At 38.3% G+C, this 14729-nt stretch overlaps 1 protein-coding gene across 1 annotated transcript in view; it reads left to right on the forward strand.

Moving 5' to 3' along the window:
• The first annotated feature begins 7185 nt into the window (after positions 1-7185).
• The window catches only part of Sorbs2 (sorbin and SH3 domain containing 2), a 134127-nt gene continuing 126583 nt past the window's right edge, over positions 7186-14729 (forward strand). The window contains exon 1 of the mRNA XM_042700277.1: positions 7186-7237. The gene's annotated coding sequence lies outside the window, so the exon portion shown is untranslated. The remainder of the gene's footprint in view (positions 7238-14729) is intronic.

The raw sequence follows: 14729 nt of genomic DNA on the forward strand, positions 1-14729 counted from the left end.
CTAGAAATGAAGCACATAATAAAAACAAGAACACATCTCCAGTTTATTTGGTAGAGTAACCAAACAGGATAACAAAAGCAAGGGCATAGTGAAAAGAGAGGAGAAAGGTGAGTCTTGGCCTGGGTCTGTGCTTTAAAATAATGATAGGTTAGCTGGGCGATGGTGGCTCACTCCTATAAATTGAGGAGGCTGAGACCTGAGGATTGCAGTTCAAAACCAGCCAAGGCAGAGAAGTCCTTGAGACTCTCACCTCCCATTAACCACCAAAAAGCTGGAAGTGGAGCTGTGGCTCAAGTGGAAGAGTACCAGCTTTGAGCAAAAATGCTCAGGGGTAGCTTCCAAGCCCAAAGTTCAAGCTCCAGTACTGGCACCAATAATGATGATGATGATGATGATGATGATGATGATGATGATGATGATGATGATGATGATGATGATGATGATTAAGGGAAAGGAACAAAGGGGATTTTGAACACCTATCTTCCAAGTCTTCTCTTTGCCTCTCTTCTTGATGTCTCTTGGTTTTTCTTATTGTTAAGTGGTGTTTCTCTTTAATCACCTTATGTCATATTTTGTATACATACATTCATAGGCATTATAGATTCTACACAAGGCACAGACTACAAGTCTTACCATTGCAGTTAGTGGTTCATTTTTCTCTACATATCTTTGTGCTTTGAGTCCATGTCAGAACATGTAGTTGGTACTGGGATGAGCTGCCTCTTATATATTTTGGCTTCCCAGAGTTATTCCATACCACCTGGAGATGGGGGAAAACTTTAAGCCTTTATGTCACTGACTTTCAACTTTCTTTAAGCCATACCCATAGCACATTCTTCGGTTGGAAATTATGTTTTTGCAAAAGCAAACAGGAAAACCCAAGCCTTAAAGAACTTGGCCTGACCACTGTACAGTGATATTCCATGCTCATTAAATTCTAGCAGGAGTGTGTATGTTTAGCTCGCTGCCATTTATGTAAATTGAATCAGGCATTGCCTGTGCCCACAGTGCTAAATCCCTGACAGATGTGTATACTGCATGGGCTGCTACTTGTCAGCACAGACAAGCCTTAAGATTGAGGAATAGACAAGACCACCATTTCTGTCTGCTCTGTTCCTGTGCAAGCCACACACAGCAGACTTCTGTTTCTGCCCAGAGCTCCAGTTTTCCATCATCTATTTTTTATAACACTGATACTAAAGCAATTGCAGCAAATGAAGGGTATTATTTCTGACCTGGGTGCATCACGATGCTGATTTACTGTTTCTACTGTGTTGCATTTTATCATTTTACCATGGGAGATCTGGTTCAACAAAACGTAAGTCTTCTAAGATGCTTAATGGTTTCACAAGGTACATATCCAATCCCCATGCATGAGGGGAGAATGGGTTATGGAAAAATAAAATGGGAGAGAGATGAAATAATCACTTAGTACAATTTCTAGAAGGATGATGGTGGGTTGCAGACTGCAGGAAAATTTGTCACATCCTCTAGTTTCTTGAGCTATCATTGATCTTTAATAGTATTTTGATTTTTTAATAGTATTTTGATTTTGAGGAATTTTTATGATATTTCAGAATCATATTTCCACATGCTGTATCTGAAATGTTTATAGCTCTATCTGAAATGTTTTTCTTTATCCTTGTAAGTTCTCCAAATACAATGTTGTTGCATTTTTAGATTTAAAAAAAGAACAAAGATCTGCTAAGAAGTGTAAGGAGCACCACTTATAAAGACTAGAAATTTTCCCTGTTTCTTGAACATGTACACACACACACACACACACACACACACACACACACACACACACACACATCTTCACATGCTAACAAATACTGACTTTAAAAATTAACCTGTTAAGGATAAATAGCAGTATCTACCATCTTAGAATACTTTCTGCTTATAGTAATTTTATTTTTAATCTTTAATTATCCGTAAAAAATAAATATATTTCAAGTTGCCCAACTTGAAGCTTTAAATATGTAGTGTAGTTTGTCTCTCTTTAATGGTTTTAATAAGAGCTAACACCATTGAGCTTATTTCTATGAGTATTTACCTCATTTTAGATGCACAGATATTCTTTTCCATGCAGGTAGCTATCTCACCCTTTATATCCAATTACCATACTACCTTTCATCTTTTTTGCCTTGATGAATGTAATTAGCTGGTTTTTTTTTTTAAAAAAGAAAGAAAATACCAAACCAACTGCTAACTTTCCAGTGTTTTGTGCTCTACCCCGGATGTAAGATCAATAGGCTACCAGGTGTAGAAATAAGTCTGCTCTCAGCTGCACTATTCATTTTCTATTAAACTTGACAGCTAATTTGCAAGTTCACAGTTTTTTTAATACTAGAAATTTTGAAACTCTGACAGTGGAACTCTTGGAACCACAGCTGACTGAGCAACTAGAGAATGGAACCAGAGAGATCCCTTACATTGGTATTGTTTCCAGGGAATTATTTTGGTCAAAGACAGGAATTACTTCTGATTTAATGCTTCCTAATACAAAGGAATAGTGTAAGGACAATGAGAGGGAAAAAAAGCAAACCTAAGAAGATTAAAAATCAAGCCTGAACTTTGAGTTCCTAACAGACTTCCCAACCTTTTATTTTATCCAAATTAATTTAACAAAGTCATATTGAGCCAGAATCCTTCCTTAGACTCACTAGCAGATGTTTCAAATGCTTTTTCTATATAAAGATATGTTTAATCTAATAGACCAAGTGGGCATTTTTATAACCCAGAAAAAAATTATTTATTCTTAGAAGAGAAGAAATCTTGGACATGTGTCCAGATATGGGGAAAAATATTTAGGGATGTGTGTGTGTGTGTGTGTGTGTGTGTGTGGCATTTTTGGCATGAAGTAGAAAGAAAATAGATTTTATGAACACTTGGTGGAGCAGGAGCATCAAAATGTCTCTAAACTTGTCCAGTTACAAAAACCACACAGTATGCTTGGCTTTTACTGCTATTGAAGTAGGAAAATCCCTATGCTGGAATGGACTAGCCATCTGAGTCCTGTCACTCCACTGCTCCTGACGGAAATTAGTTAAATTAATTAAACCTCCGTTGGAATGTCCAGCCTGTCATCTATTCTGCACAAAATTGAAACATGTGACATTTAAGAAAGAACCAAAAGCAGCCAGTTTCTCAGAAAAAAAATATTTGAATAACCCTTAGAGGTTAACAATACCATCATTCACACGAAAATTGCTTGAAAGGTGGATAATGTCTTCTCCTAGGTCAGTAAAGTTTTTCTCTGCTAAAAGCTATGCATAAACAGACGGCCTTGATTCAATTACTAGTGAAGACACATGTTGGAAATCACAGACATGTACTGTTGTTTTTCCTCATGAAGCCTCTAGCTTCCCACTGCTCAGTGCTTTCCCTCTCAGATTATATTTCATGTATGTGCTTTGCTGAACCGGTGAATTTATTCTTCTCAATGGGTAAAGAATGGCACTCTTTTGGCCCTCTGTTTTGAGTCAACAAAGTGTGTTTTTGTTTGCTGAGTGGAGAACAGAAAAGTCTGTTAACTGAAATGAAACTTTACTGTCCTATTAATTTTTTTTCCATTTTTACCTTGGGGCTCAGAATGTGGTCTAGCTGTTTAGACAGTAGACAGAACCAGCTTTTGTGGAGACTGTACTATTTCGCTGGGGAAATCCTTTAAATTCCCCACACCTGCCCTCCCATGTATGTAAAATGTGAGTCTTCTGGAAGGGGTGGGTCCGTGTGCACCAGCCTTAGCATGCATCTGAACTCTCAGGGGACTTGTGGCACTCTTCGATTTTGACTAGACAGTATTTTAAAGCTTTCTATTTTTTTGACAACATTTTCCACTTCTCCCCATTCCCAATTGCTGTTCCTTTTTAATTCTTTTGAATTGCTCTGATACTGACAATATAAGCCTCCCGAAACAGTACAATTTAGAGCAGAAAAGAACTTGCCGTTGATTAGGGGAATAGGAGACTTCTCCTGTCCCACCCCTGCCCAGCTCTTCATGGTCCCCTTGTTCTCCATCTTTTCTTTCTTCCTGCCAATTCTAACGCTGGGACCACCAAAGCTCCTCTGTAACAAGCTAATTTAAGTCCCAAACCTGAAGCTTGAAAGCAGTGGAAATTCGAATTCAATTGCCAAATTAGAACAGTCATTAGAAAAACAATCCTTCCTTCTATCTTACCTTTAGAAACAGCAAAAGAAATAGTGTTTTCAGGCACTTACATAATTACAGAAAATGGAGACATTGTGGGCGATCTTGATGTTCAGTTCTTACCTTGCTTTCTATTGTTTGGTAAAGAAGCTCAGATTAATAGGTGTTGCTAAATGCAACCCACAACTGAACTCCTTTTTTGTTTTTTAGAAAAATTATGCTTTACTTGGGATGTTAACTTGGAATACACATATTAGCAATGGGACACAGGGAGAAATTATGCCACTGTGTATGGTATTGTGTGGTAAAATGGGTCAAGACTTCTTGTTTGGGAACTTTTCCATGTACCTTAAATGGGCTATCAGCTTTTGCTCTTCCAGATCATTGCTGATATAGCAGGGTGTTGTATAAATGACATATTTTTACTCCACCATGGCTTTGGGGAAAATAAAGTAGTAGTACAAATGAATGATGCTCAGAGTCTTAGAGTACCCTGGCATCACCTGAGGGGTTGTTAGAGTGGACCAGGATGGAAGAAGACCCCATAAACAACTCTGGAAAACCGATGAGCATTGGGCCTCAAAAACATTGCATAACTTCAGTGAAGCAAACTTTGGCTCCATTTAGAAAAGATATTTCTAGGCTGTTATAGGCATTAAAAAATAATACTGAGCTCAGCATATAGCAAGAGCTACATAATGGCTTCAACTCTTCTTGATCCTCCTTCTGTTAATACCTGCCCTGGGGTCCTATGGTCTGTCTTCAGTAACGTCCAGATGACCCAATTCTTATGTCATCTGAGTTCCTTTAACTTGATGAGAATATTGATTTGCTGTTTGTTTTGATCTATGATTGCCTTAGGTTCATGCACACTTTTTAATCTGGTATGATCTCAGACTTAGTCTTTCATGTAAGTTAGTCACTGAAGTGGGGGTGGGTGGGATGACCAAGCTACAAAGTTTACTTCAGAGATTTCATTTTCATTGACTCAGTATCCAAAAAGCAATGCTGAAGAAAACTACTTGGGACTCTCACAATAGATCACATTGACAGCAGCATAGCAGAATGAATTTGACACTGATTTGAACAGATTTTTTTTGTCAGTTGTGGAACTTGAACTCAGGGGCTGGGCACTATCCCTGAGCCTCTTTGTGCTCAAAGCTAGTGTTCTCTACCACATGAACCACACCGCCACTTCTTGGTACTGATTTGAAAGCCAGGATGCTGGTGTAGAAGACTTACCCCACTATTGATAGCTGGGTAAACTTGGCCTCTGGCTATGGCCCTGTTATCCATCTTTAGATGGCGAAAATAAGCTTTACCTTGTCTGTGGTTGGAAGGATAACCTCGTTTAATATAAAATCTTAGAGAGGGACTTACCACATAGTAATCATGGGAAGTGTTGGCCGCAGTGAATACTATCTTTGTGTTATTGGGAATTCAACATTAGGATTATACTACCTTGCTAAATTCTAAAGGTTTTTCAGGATATTTATTAATTGCTACTGTTAAGTGAGGGGAATTTCATCAAGGCACCTGGTGCAGAATTTTAATCGTCTGTTGGTAAACTACTTATGTTGATCCCTTATATGCTAACAAAATTACACTTACATGCACAGGTACACAGTCAAATATAAGCAATACTGTAGCCCAGAGATGACAAACGAATGATAAAGGATAACACAGAAGCAAGTATATGTCAGTGAGATTATGATCTGATATTATTTTTATATAACAGGTAGATTTAGCAGAATAAAGGCTAAAAGAGATTCGGGAGATGGGGCAGGGTTTATGCTCATGTAATTATTTGTAGTTTGCCCTTCCCAAACTTTTAAATACCTGCAAATAGTATTCTGCCCAGAATGGAATATGTATTACTGTTCGAAGGTTGGTTTGTCTGCAGAAACATGCATTGCTTTTCACAAGAAGAATCAGAGCCATTTCTTGAAACAAGCTGAAGAAGAGAGACAAAGACCTGTGACAAATTTCCTCTGGTCCCCAGTGGCTGCCTCATTTCCCATGACACATTAATTACCTAGTCTCAAGTTCCTACTACAGGGGTCAAACCTAAATTTAGATTTTAAAAAAAAACTTGTTTAAAGTATCTTATAATTTACCTGAGAGTCATGTGGTCTCAGCTTCCCTTCCATCAGCACAGCTTAGAGCCTAAAATGGTCAGATAAGCTTTTGTCCCGCCCCCTAGGCTGCAGAGATCTGTCCCTGGCAGGTGACATCTAATGAATGATAAGAGTGTATACAATAGAAATTTGAGTGATAGAGAAAGGATCCTCTAGAACTAGCATAATGATCAAGAAAAGATGTTTAGGCTGAGTGGGGACACACAAGGACCTTTGGACATTGTAAATTGGCTTTAGGAAGAGGAAAGGCACGGTAGAACCAAGTGGAGGTGTACAATGAGAGTCCTTTGGGAAAGGTGATGTGGGAAATCAGTTCCTTCCTCTTCTTCCCTGTATTACTCTCTCTTCCCCTATCCCACTCCACACCGATTGGGAAAGGACTAGAAAAAGCACAGATGCAATGAATATGACAGATGGAGTATATTAATACTATAGTCTTTACACTGCATGGCTCCATCGTATTAACATGAGGATCAGTCACACATGAAGCTTTCCTATGGGAATTTTGTATTAACTAAGGTCACACATGAAGCTCTCTTAGGGGGATTTTGTATTAACTAAGGAGAAGGAGGAGAGCAAATGAATCAACCGAACAGGTCACAATCTGCCAAAGTGGTGAAATGTCTCTGGCTTATCTCCATCTATATAATTGCTAAATGGTAACTTATGTGGCATGTAGCAATGTAAAAATAATAGCAAGTGTTTACATATGGTGTTTCGTTTTTTTTATTTTTTTGAAAATATCTTTCTAGGAAATAGGTCTCAAACTTGGTTTACAAAAATGTATCATGGTCAAGTTAAGTTTTTTCCAGATTTGAGCTTCTGTGTCTGCTAGGTTTTGCAATTGGGGAGAGCCCACATACCTATTTACTGTAATATTTCTCTTCTAGAGGCAGAATAGAACAGACTCATATACCATTGTGATCTGGGTGCATTTCTTCAGAAGGTATGCTGACCTCAAGGGGTACGGGGTTGACAAAGTCAGGAAGAAATTGCATGCATGTACCTTAACAAAATATTTCTTGGCAAAGTTAAGAAAATAAGACAGTGAGCACCCAAGAATATGAGTGTGCCCTCCCCTGCCCTCTGACATTTGTGTCTCTGGTATTTCCAGCAGAATTTCTGTCCCAAGATTCTTCAGAGATATTCTTGATTTAAAAGAACCCATGCGGGGAGGAGAAGGAGGCCAGGCATGAGGGATCAAGATAACTTGCTTTTTTGTCTTTCTCAAAGTATTTGTCTAGGGGGCAGGTAATTGTTTGCTTTGGGTCTTTTGTCATGTTTTATTTAACCATTAATTTTTGTTATTTCCATACTTGGGGTGGAACCCGGGATTTCATGAATTCTAAGCAAGTGATCACCTATCTAAGCCACATCCCGGGCACACACAATGGGAAGAAATGGTATTCTAACCCCACCAATCCCAGAACCACCTTTCTTCTGGCTCCTGGATAGTGACCATTCCCTGTATCGTCTATACCTATGACACAGAATGTCTCTTGCTCATTGACACTTTATAGGGAATGCAAATGTGTTTTCACCACACACACTCCGAGTGTCAGACTTCTGACTAGGTATCAGACTTCTAATTCCAGGTCACATATTGCTGATCTAACTCTCCTCAAGAGGAATTTACCCAAATTTACTTCCTCTGCCCCCCAGAAAAACCTTTTCTTTAATTCCCTTACCTCTTCAGGTCAAATCACTTCTCTTCTTTTGAAATGCCAAAGAAGAGAAGCCAAGAAACCATAGCTTAGCCCTTAGTAGAGACCATATTAATTTCCTAGGGCTACCAACAAAAGAGAAACACTTAATACAAAAGAGAAATACCATTTTCCAGTTTTGAAGACTACAACTCTGAAATGAAGATATTTCCTCTAAAGGTTCGGGGAGAGAAGGCTGTCTCTTCCAACCTTCTGGTAGTAACCAATGACCCTTGACCCCCATGGCTTAGGGTGACATCCCTTCAGTCTCTGCCTGTGTTGTCATATCATGTCCTTCTTCCCATATACCTGTCTTTTTGTAAATCTCTCTCTCTCTTTTTATAAGAATATTATTGTTCAGAATTAGGGCTTACCCAATTCTAGAGTGTCATCAATTAACTTGATTGTATCTGCAAAGATCCTATTTCCAAGTAAGGGAACTTTCATGGACTGAGATTTAGGACTTCAGCATATCTTTGGGGGAGACACAACTCATCCTAGAGCAACCTCTTTTAGACACTGGGTCATCTCCAATTAGGAGATGTCTATTGCAGACTCAAAGTACATCTTTCAATCCCCAAACTCAATTCATCCCTTCTACATTCATGAAACTAGCCAACTCTGCAGGGGCCAGGAAGGGCATAACCTAAGTCCTGATTAGTGGGTGACACCAGCATACAGATAACTTAATAACCTCACCTTTTATCCTACCACTTGCTTTTCCTGGGAATGGAGAAACCCTTAAAAATATGTCTATGAACATCTATATATGGTCACAACTCACTTTTTCCCAGGTATGAGGGTCCTCCTTGTAATTGATAACTCTTCTGCTTAACATTCTTTCTGTCATATTTCAACACTTTTTCTATTCCCACGCCAAATTGAGATAGTTATTTCCAAGTATGAGTTTTTATTCCTGCCTGACATGCCCTTTGATTGTTCTGAATTTAGAGAGCTACTGAATACCAGAGTTGTTTGCTCCCATGCAAACAATTTAGAAGGTCACCAGTCTCTATTGAACTTCACATTTTCTACTGATGTATTACTTACGAAAGGGAAAGTTTGACTTCTTCCATTGTAAGTCAAATTTCACGTGTATGTTTTTCAGAAAAAGTCAGACATCAGGGCACAGATGTCAGATTGTTTGTAATCAACAGTGCTAATCTATGTGATATTTTTAGTCTTCCAACTGCATCTGGATTTGAATAAATATTGAGAAAGAGAGTAAGTGAGTGACAGAGGGCACTTTCTAGAAGTCAGCTCTTGGTTATTGCATCTGTTTTTTATGTAAGGACAAAGATAATCCTACTGAAAAAGAAATACCAAGAGCCTTAGTTAGATATAATACTGCAGAGACATTTCATAAACATTTTTCTCAGTGTATCTGAGAGAAAGTGATTTGTGAGGTAGTTATTTTGCCTATGCTACACTCAAAGCCAATTGAAATTCCTCATTTGCATTAACCAGCTGAGCTGTTTTCCATTTGGAGCAATGCTCTATTCTAAGTTCCAGCTCCTCCTATTTTAGGTGGGAAGAATTAGAGTCTCTGTATTTGAATCTGTCAGGATGAGACTGTATTCAAGTGAGCTCTGTGTATCATTGGTGAAGGAAAGTATTAAAATTAACCTCTTCAAGTTTTTAAAGTTTGTTTAAACCATTTCCTTAGGGCTGATTGGCCATGAGAGAAACCTACAAAGTAGTGAGAGACAGTAGTTATTTTCTCCCAAGAGAAGAAAATGTACTGATTGATGGTCTCTATGGAAGTGGTCAGTAAACATATATTAATTAACATTACTTTATCAAGAAGAGTCAAGTGCTGATCCACAGCCCAGTCAGGAAGAAACCTTTCCCTGGTTTCATGATGACTTTTACCTACTTACCTGACAATAGACAAGCCAGGTTCTGGGCCTGGGTGCTGTCCCTCAGCTCTTCAGCTCAAGGCTAGCGCTCTACCACTTGAGCCACAGCGCCACTTTGGCTTTTTTCTTTTTGCTTATGTGGTGCTGAGAAATCGAACCCAGGGCCTCAGGCATGCAAGGCAAGCGCTCTACCACTGAGCCACCTTCCCAGCCCCTGTTCTTTGAAATTTTTAATTTATTATCTATGCAGGAAATTAGCCAGTATCAAAGTAAATTACATCTCTAAGGATAGACTACTGACAGCTGACATCTTCTGATATTAAAGGAACTAGAAACTCTTCCACATTCAGTGCTATTTCAACTCCCTGGGGGAAAACTTACATAAATTGTACTATACATGAAATACTGTGTTTGGAGGTTTTTTTGCTTTTTTTTTTTTTTTTGGTCGGTTGTGGGGCTTAACTCTGGGCCTGGGTGCTGCCCCTCAGCTCTTCAGCTCAAGGCGAGCACTCTACCACTTGAGCCACAGAACCACTTCCGGTTTTCAAGTGGTTTATTGGAGATAAGAGTCTCACGGACTTTCCTGCGGTGATCCTCAGATCTCAGCCTCCTGAGTAGCTAGGATTACAGGCATGAACCACCGGCTCCCGGCTAGAGTTTTTTTTCTACAAAGAAAATGATTATGCTCACTGGAAACAAAACCATCTGGATTGTAGGTCATTAGACTAAGTAAAAGCAAAACCTAACAAAGCCCTTCTCCAGAAAATTGAAAGTCTGCATTGTTCCTTGTCTTTCACAGACTGAGAATGAAGGATGTAAGCAAAAGATAACTGAATTATTTTCCAGAATTAATGAGCCCTAAGAACTTATGACTCATGTGTTACAGAGCTGTGGTTCCCAATTGACTGGATGGTGAAGGGTGTTATCCTAAATGAGTTTAACATAAGGATGTGGCAGACAGAGTAGGCCCTATGCATCCAGTTTTGCTCTTTGGTTAAACAAACAAACAAAAGAAAAGAACTACAAGAGAAAATCCAGAAGGGCATCTTATTCTGGTCGCTAAAGGGGAATTTGACTCTGAGAGAACTGAATAGAGAATCAATGAAAAAGCTGTAGTCCCTTACCTTTTCACCCTACACATAGGCTTAACAGCTTTTAGCAGCTCTATCCGGATCAAGAGGTTTAACTTTTAAAGAGTGGTATAACTTATCCTGGACTATGCAAGAAAATGCAGGAGAGTAAGATAAAAGATGCAGTTTCTATGTATCAGAACTGTAGCCTACCTGAAGGAAAGTGAACAATGATCACTTGTAGAATTCTTATCCCAGGGCTGGGAAGGTGGCTCAGTGGTAGAGCACTTGTCTTGCATGCATGATGCCTTGGGTTCGATTCCTCAGCACCACATAAGCAAAAAGAAAAAAAAAGCCGGAAATGGCCCTGTGGCTCAAGTGGTAGAGCGCTAGCCTTGAGCTGAAGAGCTGAGGGACAGCACCCAGGCCCAGAGTTCAGGCCCCACAACCCAACCCTCCCCCCCCCAAAAAAAGAATTCTTATCCCATATCATTTTCTGTGCTAAATGCTTTTCATGTGTCATTTAATCCTCATGGCAACTAGTGGCAAATATTCTATTTTACCATAAAAGAAGGAAAGCTGGGAAGGCTTCCATTCACTCTTCCACTTAGTACCCACAGAAAATATATGTTTAGCTCCTGATGAGTCCACCTCACTGCAGGGGAAACTCTGAGCCACATGGCCACATGGTCATCATCCTTACCTCCTCATGTTGCAGACATGGTGTTTTTATCTGGACTAACTTTCTCCAAAGCAATGAAAGCAATGTGATTTCATGAACTACTCTTGCAAGAAACCAGGGCCTAGATTCCTCATTAGTGTAGTAAGTAGCCCCTTGATCTCATAAGAAACCTGGGTACCATTAAGTGGCACCACACTTTAATTTCTTATCTTCTTGATATAAGAATACCCTGATTAACTTTAGAAATAGGAATGATGCTCTGATTAAAATAATTGGCATACTGTGCATTGCTTTATGACAACTAGCTACATACAGAAGGCAAATGTTAACCATAAAGCCCATTGGGTTGGCAGTCCCCCTAAAATAATCTTACTAGCCACTACATTTTCTAGGTGACAAATGGTAGAACTAGAGCTGGAAGCATTAGTTGCTCCCCAGATTTTTTCAGCATGGCTTCTTTAGTAAAACCTCTTGTTTCCATAATGGAAGACAGAACCTTAATCCTATTCCTGGTTCTTCCAGATAGAAACACATGTCCAGAAAGCAAGCTTTTTGTTTGGGGAATAAAAAGCTTTTTAATATAATTTGATCATGCTAGTAATCTCTCCAGAAGTTTTTCTGCACAGGTTTAATAAAGACTGAATTAATTACAAGAAGGCCAGCATGGTGTTGGTCAATATCTGACCCTTAGTCGAGAACTATACCATAAGCATTGGTTTATGCCATCAGATTGCAATGAGTCAGTCATCAAAGAGGACAAAAATCATTAACTACTAATTCAAAATGGTGTCCCAAGTGTGCTTTTCTGGGCCTTAATTCTTCATGAACAAGCTATTTATCTTGCTTTACATTAAAATCTGGAGCAAACATTGTTTTTGTTAAAATAGGCCTACTCATGAAGCATTTTGGAAATCATGTCTTGTTTTTATGTAATAGTTAATAATCTTTAGGATCAAGGCTTGCTTCCTAATGAAGTAAAATTCATGCTCTGACTTTTAATTTTTATATCAACACAATCTCACAATAGGAAATTTAATAACTTTTAAGCAAAACTGTTAAATTTTTTATAAATTTTTAAATAAGCAAAAGGCATTGACTTAATCAAACCAGAGATGCTTATTATAAACGTCCTACACATGAGTGCAGTAAAAAGCCAATTGCTGCATTTGATGAGCTATCATTATGTCCAACTAAGCAGTAGCATCATTCGTGTTAACTATGGACATTCTCTAGTACTCTGTCCACTTTTCAGAGAGGATGAAAACTCAGTTGGCTGAGGCTGTTTATATCACATTGATGCTGACTGAAGTGAGTAACTCATTTAGTAACCATGGAAACAGTGCTGCACAGAGAGATGATAATGTGTGTGTATGTTGTGTTATGTGTGTGTGTGTGTGTATTTTCAGATGTTGCTGCTTTTGTGGAGACATCTGTTCCAGCTCCTAATCTGTAAGAAAAACACTTACCATTGCTAAAACCAAACACATTTGATTTTGCTTTCCCTTCTCACTTTTGTTGATTCCCTATAATGGTCTCAAGTAAATATAATACAAAGCAACCCAATCCTTTCTCCACAGGACCCTATGTTCTTTCCAGAAATGTGTCTCATATTTAAAGATGCATGGCCAAAATGTGCTAAAAACAGATTCCCCTCCCAGACAAATTTCTGCCCCTTCTATTTCTGAAATCCCTGGCCAGTGTTCAGACTCCCATTCTATATTTATATCTTTCCTTTCCTGTATCAGTTTCCATGATTTTCTAATATATTAATATGTATATATTTGTACAACCAAATAAGTAGTTAACATCAAGAAAATAATCAATCAATCTCCTTATTCATTTAACTTAAATCAAGTTTATTGACTTTTTAAAAGTGATTACTAAGCTGTTATATGTTTCATATCAAGGAAGGTGTATAGACTAAGTTCAGCCCATGAAACTTTGAGTATTTTCCTGCTTATAAACAAAATCTACAATTTATGTTCCTTTGGTATTCTACAAATATTTATTGAAAGCCTACTATGCATAAGGTGCATTATATGTACCCCTATGCATAAATAAATCATGTTCCTGCTCTCAAGAAAATAGAAACACAAAGTTAGACCAGATGAAATGGTAAAGACAAGGTGCTGTGTTCATTTAAAGAGAAGAGAAATGGATGGGAGTTAATTTAATGAACTTCTAAAAATGTATGTGATTTTAAAAGCAGTTAGTAGTGATCCTATTGTATCACATTATATCATATCACAAAGAAAATTCTATTACAAGGATGACTTAAAATCATATTTGTTTTGCCACACCAGCACTGTGTTCCTTCCTACAACACAGGAACTTTCACCCCTAAAGCCAAACCTTTCATGGGTACCCAGGTGAGACGTGCTGATTAAACTCAAATGAAGGTTAAAGCATAAAAGATGTATTAAGAAAGGCAGCAAATAATGTCCTGTAGAATAAAATATGAGAGTAGAAATCAGGAATAATGGCTTGAAAATTAGGTTTGGGACTATATACTGTGTTGAACTTGACTTGGAATTTATTCATAGATAATAGCAAGTCCTTTTCAAAATACTAACCTTAAAACTTCAGCTTGGCATGAAAACAGAGAGTAAGACAAGGAGAGAAGAGACTGGAAAGCTAATTAAAAGATGCCCGTGGTAATTTAATTGATAAGATCAAATGACAGAAATAATAAGCCTGAAATTAATGGCAATAGCAGCAAGTACTATATGAACAATAGCAATAACAGGAGATATTTGTTTCTAATCAGTGCTTCTGATGAACCAAGCACAAAGACAGAATTTTGATTAATAACCTTTTAGGATTCTTACAAGACAAAGTTATTATTCACAAGGGCATGGGTGAGTAAATTAAGACTCAAGAGATTAACTTTCTCAGCGATAGGTACAGTGGCTAATTCCTATATTCACAGCTTCTTTTAAGGCAAACATAGAAGAACCAGGACCGTGGTAGGAAGCCAGTATGGGTAAAAAGTAGTTTTAAAAAATCCTAATCAGAGAACAATCCGGGTGTGGTTTGGGATGCCTATAAACCTAGCAACACAGGGAGTGGGGTAGGAAGATCGCAAAAAAAAATCTAAAGCAAAATGGGGTAAGGTTGTAGCTTA

This window comes from Dipodomys spectabilis, unplaced genomic scaffold (assembly GCF_019054845.1).
Source record: "Dipodomys spectabilis isolate Male_0828 unplaced genomic scaffold, ASM1905484v1 ptg000009l, whole genome shotgun sequence".
Lineage (NCBI taxonomy): Eukaryota > Metazoa > Chordata > Mammalia > Rodentia > Heteromyidae > Dipodomys > Dipodomys spectabilis.